Source organism: Tiliqua scincoides, chromosome 7, assembly GCF_035046505.1.
Source record: "Tiliqua scincoides isolate rTilSci1 chromosome 7, rTilSci1.hap2, whole genome shotgun sequence".
Lineage (NCBI taxonomy): Eukaryota > Metazoa > Chordata > Lepidosauria > Squamata > Scincidae > Tiliqua > Tiliqua scincoides.
In genome coordinates, this window is record NC_089827.1 from 34,596,316 (window position 1) to 34,609,730 (window position 13,415).

The window sequence follows — 13,415 nt, forward strand, 5'->3', positions numbered from 1 at the left end:
GCCCTGCCAGTTGGCTCTCATTTCCTTCCCATTTGATTAATAATGTATTCTGTAACACTGTTTCTTGCAGCCCCTCGACTTGCTAGAACAGATCTCCTGCATTGAGACATATTACTCTATAGAAGCTATATTGTATTCTTATCTCTTGTCATAGAATATTTTTTTAAAAAACTCTCCTTCCTTTCCACAAACACTCATTTTCCCTTCTTCTGTGAACTAACTGGCCATTGTTTTTATGTTGCATAATAGTCCCTAAAGAACTGGTGACTACAAATGTCTGCATTTTCATTTTTTTTTAGGGAGGGGGGGCCCACTTTCCTGTGACAGTTTGCTTTTTTTAATGCTTAGTATTGCATGCTGGTGCCCAGGGGAACAATCCTCATTCATCAGCATGGGAAGGCGATTTTGGGGATGCTTATTTAGACTTAATCCATAAACCCTACAGTAAGTCCATCGAGTTCAGTTAATAGGATTGCACACTTAATCTTGTGGTAGTCCACTAACAATGATAACTCAAGTGACACAACTGTGAGCAGGAAACTTTTGAGTTCTCCACAGCACCTCATTGGCCCAGATGGATACTTAATTCTCAACCTTCTCCCAATTTTGTTTGATCCCGATTAAGGTGGAATGAAGAATCTTGCTAATGGCACCACCATATCTGCCAGTGTCTAATGCAGCATTCTCCTCCCATTCTGTGCTGTTTCAACACTGGCCACACCCCTCCTATATCAGGGGTGCTGCATAACGTTTAAAGCATTCATATCCTAGCCCTCTTTTTGAAACATTCAGCATTCCACACCCCTTTCTTTCCAATCTGCATGTACCAACTGTTGCAGAAGCAGGAACTGAGTGCACAGGGAGAGAAAGCAAGTCCCTAAATGCTTAAGTTTAAAGTGAGGTTCAGAAAATGTATGTTTAGAAGGGATGTGGTACACCTAGGCCCTAGAAGATTAACATCTCTTCCTGATGCTGCAGGGAAGGTGGCAAGAAGACTATACTAGACTCCAGATGAGGTTGCACTACCTCCTGCTCTGTGGTGAGAGCTAGCAGAATGAAATGTTGAAAACATGGGAGTAGAACTCTAATCAGAAAATGTGTGGTTGTCACAGGAAGATGAAGTGTTGAGTTGTGTCCCTTGAGGATATAAATCTTCTTCCATTTGTAGACCTCCAGCCATGGATCAACACACCATCTATGTGCATAGTCCTAATGATTATCTACAAATGGGGGTACCTACACCCAGGACTGATTGATGGTTGGGTGCTGCCTCAGCCAGCCTGTAATAGTTCTCTTCCACCCACTCACCTGCACAAACAGTGTGTGCGTTTCTCCCTCCAATGCTGCTGGAGGAAGAAATGGGCTCCTGCTTCCTGGCTGTTCTTCCCATTTGTTTTTAGTGAATGAAAAATGGATCAGAATACAAATTGGCACATCTCCATTAGTGATGGGCATGGGTGGGCAGGGGTACAGGGCACCCCTCCTCAGTTTTCTGCCCCTCCCGCAACTCACCACACAAAATGAGATGTTCAGTCTTTGCCATCAGTGGGCTGGCCCTAGATACATCTCAACACCTTCACCAGGTAAGGTCTTAAAAAATCAAAAGACTTGGAGGCAGTGCTGTATGTCTTAAAATTCAGCTGTGGGAAGTGGCTTTGTACCTAAAAACCTGAAGATATCGTTCAGTTGCAAGATGGTCTTAATGTGAAATAACTGTGCTGCACAGTACCTAGGCTTGGGGGGCTTCCAGACATTCTTAACAGGTGGTCAGTAAATGAGTGGAGGCTGCTGCTATTAGGATGGCTACAGGGGGCACAGCTATGCTTGTGCTGATATAGCAATGGCAACTCCTGCAACACAAAGTGTGTTTTCTGTTGCAGTTTGTACTACTTCCAATGCTGGGATCAACATCTGGAAGAACCCTTGGCATAGTCCCCTATCCAGCCAAAGTCCCCTTTAATTGGGAAACAGAGCTGCATGTCAGTTGCCAATGATTAAATTTGTCTGGCTTGACAGAACCATAGGAGCCAGCTAACTTGGTTAACTGTTTGGAACCTTCTGCTGTGAGTTTTAAAAAAGCATTAAGCAGAGCATGCTGTTGCTGTAAAACAGTTCTGCTCCACAATACATCTGTGGCTCAGTGTTATTAGACTGATTCATGAAACCTGAGGAGCATGAGAAGAACCACTGCAGGTATTTTATATTGTCTGTCTAGTCCAGTATTATGGCTATCCAAAGTCTTGGGCTGACAAAGTCTTTGTCAGCAATGATATGCCTACTAAGATCAGTTTAGCAGAAGTGCTTGGGCTCGAACCTGAGGCCTCCTGCATGCACTGCATGTGATCTATGCATTGAACAGTGTCCCCTTCCTGATACATAGGCCAGGAATGCAAAGAAACTGGCTTATAGGTGAAATGAAACACTGGGTGCCCTACATTTTCCACATAAATTGGCTCTTATTTCATTACCATCCCACTAATTTTCCTTACCTACCTGAGATGCCTGTCTACTTATTTCACCAGCTGAGTATGCTCATAAATATATTTTTGCAACAAAGTCCAAAGTATGTATGTGTCCTCCCTGTCCCCCCCCCCCCGCCAAACACAGGAGTCTGAAGCAACAGCTACTACCTTTCAGCAGGATAGACTGAAAGAAATGTATTGTATAGGGAAAACTTCCTTTCCATCAAATCAATGGACAACATCTAAGTGAGCTTGAAACCAGTAAGATACTTGAGTCATTCAGGTATTCTTGGGACTGAGTGGCACCTAATTTAGGAAATAAAAGCCACTGCTTTTTGCCTTTAAGATCTATGGGTGAGGCTATAGTACCAATTTAACAGGTATTCCCTCACACTGTGCTCTGGGAGCTGTAGTTTTGGGAAAGAGAATAGGGAATGGTAGGGGTGTCTCATAGAGATCTTCTCAGCCTCCTTTCCAAACTAAATTCCCAGAATTCTTTGAGGGAAACCATGATAGTTAAACTGGTGTAAAACAGATATGGGTTTGTTTAGGGTGCCCCACAGTTGTAATCTTGAGCACATATATACAGAACTAAGTGCAATAGAAATCCATAGGTTTAGATTCAAAACCATCTGAAGATAAGGGAAGGGAATTTTTTTTATCAAAGGTACTACTCTTGTATTTTTGAAAGCTTTGATTGCCACTGTGAATTCTCATCTATTTCTTCTTAGTTGCATTGCTTAATCCTCTACAGCTAGACCTTGTAAATGAAGCTGTTGTAAAGGAACTTATCTCATGGTTTGTTAACGTTTTGTCTTACAAATTTTAATATGTTAAATATTTAATCTGTGTTTATCTTTAAAATATAGGTATATGTGGTCTTATTTACATGAATAAGATTCTGTATGGTTGTTAAAAATTATCCTTATGTTTATCACACTTCCCCATGTATGACCTGGTATGCTGTTACATTCTGCGGTTGAAATAAATGTGTCGTGTCTGTCTTGAGTCTGATCAAGCCTTTAAGCAGAGGGTGTGTGTGTGTGTGCGCACGCGCGCTGTGATTCCACACAAATGTAGAGAAACCCAGAAGCAGCTTACTGAGAAATTCCCATTTTTCACTTTAAGGCCTGTTTCTAAACCTTGCGGGTTGTGAAGATGTGCTTGGAAAATTTATGGATAAAGCCCAATGAAATGTTAAAAACTGGATGACTTTATCTCACTCCAGTCTTACATCCAACAAGATATACGAGTATTTAGTGCAGTGGTTCTCAACTTGTGGTCCATGAGGTCTCAGAGAAAAGATTGCTTTCGATCAGTTCCAGCATCTTGCCAAGTGAGATTTCAGGCAGGGGTCTTTCCCAGCCCTTTCTGGAGATGCTCCCAGGGATTAAACCTGGCACCTTTTGCATGCAAAGTAGGAGCTTTACCACTGAACTACAGTCCCATCCCCAACCCTGTCCCACTGCCTGGTTCTGCTGGTGTGGCTGTGAGCCTGGATAAGCCAGGGAGCCTGTGACAGCTCACTAATGAGAGAAAGGCACTATGGTGCTATGATGAGGATAGGTGAGAAGACCTTGAGGCCTGTCTGGGCTAAGAGTTGTGGACTCCTCTAGAATTCAATGGTTTGCCAGTTGGGGGGGGGGTTAGAAAATGTGTTCTACATGTCTACTGAGTGTAATGTGAGTTGGTGCCAGCCAAGACCTGTAATGACTATCTATGCAGATATTCCTTCACTGAAAGATGTGCTATGAGATCCTAGAGTCAGCCCTTCTCCACATCTGTAACCTTCCCCTGCCCCAATTCGGTTTTAAGAATTCACTGGGAAAGTAATTGAACAGAAAACAGCAAGATGCATAATACTTTTAATTATAATGCAGCTATATCTGGAATACTGGCTAGAGTTCTGGTTGCACTATTTAAAAAAAGATCTTGTAGAACTGGAAAAGGGGGCAGATGGGTGGCATGACCCAGAGCACCACCTGATGTAGTCTTGGGTCTGTTGCCTCTGTACTATTTAAAAACAAACAAAAAAACCCCCACAACTTCTCAAAAGCTTTACTGTGCTAATTATGCATTGACATTAAGTCTGCAAGTTCCATGCTTCCGGGTTTGATAGCAGCGCAAGAAGAACACAGTATGGAGGGGAATGGTCTGCTTTTTGCTCAAGAGAGCATGTCTGAAAAGAGACACCAGCAACAGCTGCTGGGAGGAATGCTAGGCTGGGATGAAGGAGGGCACAAGCTCTCCCCCTGCCAGCTGTAAGATTGCTGAAACTTTAACAGGTGCCTCTCAGCCTAGTCAGAGGCTGGAACCTGTGTATCCAGAAAGCAGTATATTTCTTAACAGATGCTGTGTGTAAGCAAAGGAGGGTCATTGCCCCATTTGTCTGCTTGGAAGTGTCTTGGAAATATCTCATTGGCTACTGTTGGAAATGGAACTCTGTGCTGGGGAGACCTGATCTGGCAATAAGGCAGCATTTCTGTGTCATTAATCCTTACTTTCCGAGTGCATGTGTGGGAGCGATGTGTACACTGCAGGGACTCTAGTAAGATGAGCAATGTACAGATCAGGCCTGTTGGGGGGTGGGGGGTGGGAGGGACTCTTTTCCGCCCAGGCAACTTGGTCTGGAAGCAGACACCCTCTCCAGTGCTCCCAGATGAACTTGAAATGCTTCCTAACTGAAGTCACCCAGGTGAAAACTGCAAAACACATTCCTTGGCCTTTCCCTTTGAATTCATCATCCTTCTTGGCAGGAAAAGCATCAAAGAAGCCCTGTGCTCCCCCAGATCACACAAAAGAACAGCAGCTTCAGAAGAGTGAGTGGGGGTGGGCTGGCATGCAAGATAGACTACTTTGCTGTTCAGATGCCCCTCCCAGGCTCTGTTCACTGTTTATTTTTCAAAAGCCTGGTTCTGATTTCTGGGAAATCAGCCTTGATGGGGGGACTGACAGTTTCAGGGAAGAATCAACATTGGTGGAAAGGTTCAAGCATTCCACCCATCCATTGATTTAAATTGGCAAATCATTCAGGAACGTGTAGTTATTATACTCAACATTGCAATTATGCAATAGGGTTTCCAGTAACAGGATGCAATTATGGTTAAACTGGTATGAATCCAGTAGGTATCAGTAGTGTAGACAGGCTCTAAGAGGTGTGAATGGTTTACATTTATATCCTGCTTTTTTTTTTTTTTTCATCACAGAGCTCAAGGTGATATACCACACAGTCTGCCATCCAGGCACGGAGCTTCGTCAAGGTGGCTGCACCACTACTCTCAGACCGTTTCCTGGGATCCTGTGGTGGTTAATTAAACAAATTTAACCTAAGCACAAACATGGTATTTGCAGGATTTAGCATATGCAAAACTGGAGTTTTCTGTCTTTTTTTTGTTTTTTTGGTGAAAGAATTGAGGAATCTGGAGTATGTAAGAGAAACAGGGAATTTTCAGTGATCAGTTGTTGGAGTTTCAATGCCTCATGTTGGTTAACTGAGAACAAATTATGATCAGAAATATTTTTTTCTCTTCTTCCTTTCACTCAGCCACTTTACCGAATTCAGCTTTCTTGGCACAGATCTTGGGTTACATTGGCACCAAACTTCTGTTTGTTTTTCTTTAAGGGGTGGGGAGTATACAGAGCACATTTGTATCGGTCTCTTAGCAAAATCTGAGGAACAAAATTACTCCTTTGTCCCCAAGTCTAAGAGGAATTTTGGAAAATGGAGAAATACTATCAGCATCATAAGTGATTTTTGCCACTGATGTGTTTATAGCTGTGGCCTACTTTTTGTAGTACTGTCTGCTAGTAAATGGGAGTAGGGACTGTAAGAATCACCCTTCCCTCCTGAAAACACATAGCAAGCAACACCAGATCTTGCTGGATCAGTCTTCAAAATACTAAACATAAAAGCTTTCAAGTGATACAGAAATCTTCAAATCTAGGCATCCAAACAAAGAGAGATAATATAGGGCATGTGATCATTAAGTGCATGTACGCACCATCTCAAGAATATATGTGTGAACAGTATATTAGTGTGTTGAAAGTTCAATCTGGCACATGAGGATGGAAACACGTGACCAGAGGGGGTGTTTTGGTGCTGTTGGGAATGGGCACTGGTCAAGGATCTTGCACTCTGCCAGGTCAGGCTAACCACTCACTACCAGTAACAGTGTTCAATACCTAATAGGGAATGAGGGGTGCCGTAGGCAAGCCCAGTGGTCTTTGCCCAAAATCTTCTGCACACAGGCACTGCATATAAGAGGCTGATTAGGGACCACAGCAGGTACATGTGGGGGTGGGGGGGTTCCCATGTGCTTTTCTATGCCTGCCTCACCACTAACTATTTGACCTCTCACCTGAGCTGTGGGACGAGGGTTTCCTCCACTACTTGCTGTTTCACATCTGTGATACAGCAGTGGCAGTGAAGAAAAGGCTGGTCTTGCTTTGTGCAAGGCCTTTTATAGTCCTTGAGCTACTGCAAGACCATTCATTCATTCATATAAGTTCCATCTCTAATAAATTCATTTATGTAAATTTATTCAAATTTTAAATGTAAATTAATTCTTCTCCCCCCCCCCCCGGCCTCTGACACAGTGTCAGAGAGATGATGTGGCCCTCCTGCCAAAATGTTTGGACACTCCTGGGTTAGATGGCTGGACTTGGTCTGTTCTGTAAAAGTAAAACCAAAATACTAGCACTGTCTGCCTATGCCTGCTTGCTCCCTCCTGGACCTTTGGAAGTATAGTACTAGTTGATTACAAGGGGACCAGGAAGGTACTTCTGAAATGCCTCACTGCTTGGGAAAATGGGGACAAAGAAGCAGCATGTTTGCTCTCCATTTTAGCTGCTCCCTCCCTGGAATTCCTCCCTGGAATTTCTTAGAACTGGACTCTCCTTCTTCCAACTCAGGGCAACCCCTCCCAAATTAGGAAGTTCCTGCCTTCCACCAGCAGCTGGTGTGGCTGGGTCTAACACTGTGTGAATTGTCTGCTCTGCTTCCCCTTGCCTCTGGGGACCTGGAAGGGGAGGGTGTTCTTGGTGTCAGGGCCAATGGTTACACACAGGCACTCAGAGTTTCCACCAGGTCCAAACCACCTCCCCTTGATGCTCTCTCTACAGCATAAAAAAGTGGGTGTGGCAGCAGGAGGCCATAAAAGACATGGAGCAGAGGTTGTTTTGCTTTGCAACCCACATTGAGCAACCTACTCCACCCCCAGCCTCCTGTGACATCACCTTAGACGTGCAGCTTTCACATGTGAGTCATAAATTTTATTTTAAACAGCCCTGTCACTTGGTGGTCAGAATGACCGGCTTGCTTTCAGCATCACGTTTGGGAAAAGGACAGGAATGGGCTTAGGAGCCCAGAGAAGGCATCATGTTTGGAAAATGGCAAAAGCTAGCATCTGTTTATTTAAAAGACTATTATCGTCCTGCCCTAAAATGGACACGTAATGATAGTGAAAATGGAAAATAAGTGAATTGTGCATTCTGGTGAAAAGTGTTTTTCACATGCAAGCACACACAAAAATGCGAGCTTGATCCCTGCTATGATGCAATCCTCCAGCAAATTCATATTCCAGAGGAGGGGGGGGGTGCATATCTAGACCAGTGCATCAGGGTGGATAATGTACTGACATTTGACAGAGAAGATCTGGGTTCAAATCTATGTGGTGGTCTTAGGTGGTCTTCAAATCTATGTGGTTCTTAGGTGGTCTTGGGCAAGTTGCTGCTTTGTAGCCCTGTTTATTTCACCAGGTTGCTGCAGAAAGAAAAAGAGATCATCTTATGTATTTATTATCATAAGTTCTTATCTCCCATCTTTTGTCTCCAGTAAAGGCCCCTAGGACAGCTAACAACATTTAAATCAAAAAATCCTAAAAAAAAAAAAACCTATAAAACTGAGACAGCAGTCATCAAAATATATATGTAGAAGGGTTTCTGGTTCAATCCCTGGCATTGTCAGGCCCAGATGGGAAAAAACACTGTTTGAAGCCCTGGGAAGCTGCTGCCAGCCATGGGAGACAATATATAGTTGTGACTTAGGACAGGGCAACTTACTAGGATCAGGATATGAATGGCTGGTGCTGTAAAAATATTTGCAAAATGTAAGGCAAGTTACCTGTGGGCATTTGAAAATAGGCATTTGACCATGCTTAAGTAATGTGTATGTGCTCTCATCAAGCAGATGTCAAATGTTACAAACAAAAAGCATTTTGAGCAATTGGTGTTCATTATTATTATAATTGTTGTTATTGTAAGGATTCCTGTCTCTTCAAGTAGCTTCTGATAGGGCTGGAAACATAACTTTCAAAAAATGAAAAAAGTGGTTAAAAAAAAATTCCCAGTTGTGCATCCATTAATGCCATTAATGTTTAGTATAATGTATACTAAAATAGTGGACACATTGGAAGTGAAGGTGAGTTGGGCAGTGGTGTACAGTGGTTAGGAGTCACTGGTGATAGCTGAACCATGATTTCCACCCATGCAATAAATATTTGGAGAAAGCTGTTCTGCATATGTAGGAAGGGTTAAGCTCTATAGGTTGGTGGTTTCAGGACATGCATTATAAGCAGCCTTCCTTCCCACTTACTACTATTGTCAGAGCTATTGGAGGCAAAATCCAGGATTAATAATGATGAGTGGGAGGGCAGGATGCTAACCGCTTGTGTCCTGAACATGTGTTTATTGAAGGGACCGGCAAGTACCATTTACCGCAAGGATATCCAATTCTAGGCATAGGCCACTTCAATAATCTGAATTAAGAGAGAAGGCACCACCAAGAATATTCAAACTCCAAGGAAATCAGTCCCCCCACCCTGTAAACCCTCTATTTTGTTGGTGAGAATAAACCAATGAGGCTGCTCCCCTGCCCCTGTCTTATCCAGTTGGCCATTGAATGGGATCAGTGGCGTAGCTAAGGGGGTGCAGGGGGTAGCAGTTGCACCAGACATCAAGCTTTAGGGGGGCAACAAGCTGAGCTTAACACTAGTGACCAAAATTGTGAAAATCTTGGTATGTATGAATAATACCATCATGTTATATATCATTGGAAAGGTAATTTAATGCAGAATGCAATGAAATAAACCACATTGGAATATCTTTATTCTATTAAAAGTTATGACCAATTAACCAGAAAATGAAAACACCACTATCTGGTGGAAGAAAAAGTGGATATGCTTAACTCAAAACTGACCTATGAGACTGTTCTGAGTGCTAATGAGATGTTATTATGATACAGCATGGAATTAATAACTTTTTATTTACTTAATTTGATTTTATCATAAAGGAGCTCTACAAAATCTTCTTTAAGGCAGATAGATGCCTTAGCTATGCCACTGACTGGGGGGAGTTAGCAGAGCAAGTGGGTGCTGAGCTGCTGTGGGGAGGAGGTGTTTTCCTCCCAGTTTTCCTTTTTTAAAAAGCCCGGGCATGATGTCACTTCCAGTTGTGACATCACTTCTGGGGCAACATTTTGAGCTTGGCACCAGGCTACATGATCATTAGCTATGCCACTGAATGGGATGATTAACTGATGCAAATAAACATTGTATGAGTAGCATACTTTCTGAATATTCAGGCTTTGTTCTAAGGCTTTGTTCTAAAGCTTAAATATACCTTTGTATATTTGTAAAGTGTAAAGCTTTACAAAGTGTAAAGCAAAGTGTAAAGCTTTGTTTACACTTAAATATACCACAGGTCATTTGGAGATGAGAAGCAGGAGGAGGGGAATGGGTTAAGCCTCTTCCTCCTTGCTCCTTCTTTAATCCAAATTCCCAGCCACCTCTAAAATTTGTGGCAGGTCCAGTTCCACAATTGCACATCCACTTTGTATTCAAGATACCCTTAACAAAGCTGACCTATTTAAAGTATCAACCTAGAAGGAAATGGCAGCTGAAAATCTTGGGTACGCACGGGCAGTCGAATGTTTCCAGGGGAGATAAGTAATCATTAGGGGGGATAATTAAGTCACCCGTGCTATATTTACCTATAAAATGGAATCACACAGGGGAAAGACAGGCACTGTCTTTGCAAACGGGATATTATAAAGTCATATTTACATCTTTGTTAGAAAACAGTTGATATTGATGTGTTTTGATTTCTGCACAGGATACCACCGGGAAATTGGTCCGTTGATATGACCCAAATGCCAGACTGTTCATTATTAATTTACAGAACATTTCCTGTCTTCTAAGCAGGTTTCATTTGGTTTGATGATGTTTAATTTTCCACTTATGTTTGTGGCGAGAATCAGTTAGGGAAAGAACTGACCTCTGCAGTTAGGTTTGCCAGCTTTTCAACCAGCCACAGTAACTATGCTTTTAAAACAATTTGGTGTGCAGGCAATAGCAAGCAGTCACTTGACCTTCATACAACAGAAAGCTTCAAGAGATGTCTGCTGCACATCAGGCTGCTCTTAGAGGCAGAAGCCAGGGTGATAGGTTTGAATCACAATATTTGTTATTTCACCTGGGGATCAGCCCAGTCAAAGCACAGGTCACAGGTTTCTCAAAACCCAATCTAGCTGCTGATAAAGGATGGGAAAAGAAACCACCTTTAAGGAAATCTTGTCCATATCCTTCCCAGTGTTGTGTCTGTTGCTAAAAATTGCTGTGTGAGCCCACCCTTGTTTATCCTGGGGACTTTACTAGAGGATGTTGCACAAATCATTGCCTCTAGCACAGAGATGCTAATATTGAAAAATGGCTTCTCAGTATTTCTTGTAATGAGTTTAGCAGTAGCTGCAGCGGCCTCATTGATTAGAGGAATTGCTCTGGCATCTGGTTTCCACAATCCTTTAATCTCATTCCAGAACTGATGTAACCTGATGTAATGCACGAATAGTTGACAGCGTATCTTTTTTTTATAGAAATAGTGCAGTGTTAAGATCAGCAGTCTTTCCAAGTTGAGGGGGGCCTTCAGTGGCCTCCCCATAAAAGATAAGGAATGCTCCCAGTGTACCCATACCTGTGGTGAGCTCAGTTCTAACTGAAAATTGACAGATCAGTGAGTGGGTTAACAGCTGTGATGTTTCTTTCCTTCCCATTGTCCTTACCTGCAGCTACCCAACAAAGAGAGAGAGAGAGAGAGAGAGAGAGAGAGAGAACGCAGGTGAACACAAGATTAGACAGGTATATAGAGGGGAAGCTCTGCAGTTGCGCTTAACCAATTAAGGGTGCAATCCTAACCCACTTTCCAGCACTGACATAAGGGCAATGCAGCTCCTAGGTAAGGAAACAAACTTAGAGTAGGCCTCCGTTGAGTGCCCCCCAACTGCAGGATGCAATACATGTCCCACTGGCACAGTTATGCCACTGCTGGAGAGTGGGTTAGGATTTGGGCCTAAGCTATTCATTCTCTGTGTCTGTTAACCAAATGGCACATTCAGTGTCAGGGAAATTATTTAGTAACTTGCATGGCTACATTTTTGCTGCTTGAAAAAAGGAACAAGGACACTTTGTGAGGTGACCCAAATGGATAGGAAGAAATGCTTTTCTAGGACTCGGATCAATCAATGACCATCAGTTTCCAAAGGCTGGGAGGATAATGGAGGAGAGCTCACAGGTATGTCAGATAACAGCACTTTGGGATATTAAAGTATAACCTTTACTGCTGAAACAGACTGCCCATTCATACAGAGCTGGATTTTCACCAATTGGGAAAAGGTGAATTGTGATTTTGCTACCTTGGAGGCAGCAGTGCTCAATTTCTAGCATGAGGAGGGAGTTAATTAGGAGGCAGACTGACTTGCTATGCCAATGTGAACAGAAGAAGGAGGTGATCTGAATCGGGACTGCTGTGTGGGTGGAAGGGGGCTTTAACTCTTGTTCCTGTCATGGTCCCAGTCCAGATCAGCATGCCAACTTCTATTTGCCTTAGGAAGGAAACTCCCATTGATGCCAATGGAAACTTCCCATTCAGAGCAAATATGCTATATTACACCCATATAGGCGTGCCACTTGACTGCTGCCAAGAGATTGCATACAAGTTCCAGATCAATTTCTATGACATCATCTCTCCAATTGAATATCAGGATCCTTAGGATGTCATCAGGAAGATTATAACTGGTGATAGCATTAATAATGCTGAATATATTTAACCAGACGTTATTGATAGTCTGATGCAACCAAAAGATATTTATAAAATTGAGCTTAGGAGCATTATACGTGTCTAACGCTGATCATAAACATGTAACCTTTGCAACCCATAAGGAGTCAAATACCATGGATAGATGGCTTTTACAAAACTCTCACTTAGATTATCTGAAATTAAACTGGATGGAACCTCTGCAAACACCCAGTGCCATTTGGCCTCAGCCACAGAACAATTCTTACTTTTGTCCCATTTTTTGCTAAGCTGACTAATTAATTATTCCATGCTCAGTAGTATTAGTAAAGCATATTCTTTGTTTATTGGCCACTTTCTAGAATTGCTAACTTACTAACAATCCTATATGTTCCGCGCAATATTGATGCTCCTCTTCTGCTGGCACTGATTGATGCAAAGCATTCAGTACCAGTCATAAAAGGTGGTCTGACAGCATGCTACTCAGCACATCATTGGGAGCACCTCTGGGAAAACCTGTGTCTTCCCATCCATGTAGTTGGCGCGTCTGCCAGAGCAGGGAAGTCAGCAGGAGAGATGGGAGGCTAAACTGGATGGGGTGGGCAGGGGTTGAGTGGATTGGGGCCAGGAAGGGGATGTGTTCGGCTGCAGTGGCTGCTGCTGAATCATGTCCACTTCTCAGATCTGATTCCACGGCATGTGGGACTTGCACCAGCTATTTAGCTAGCAGAAATACAAGTAGATCCCCCTCACCCCCCGCACTGCAGAGGTTTACCCCTGGATAAGGGAATGATTGTCCTCTTAACCAGAGGAGACCCCCCCCACAACTGCCTTCCCACCACAGAATGCAGTGTAAGCATTTTGGCACTGCTGCAGCAGTGGCGGGGT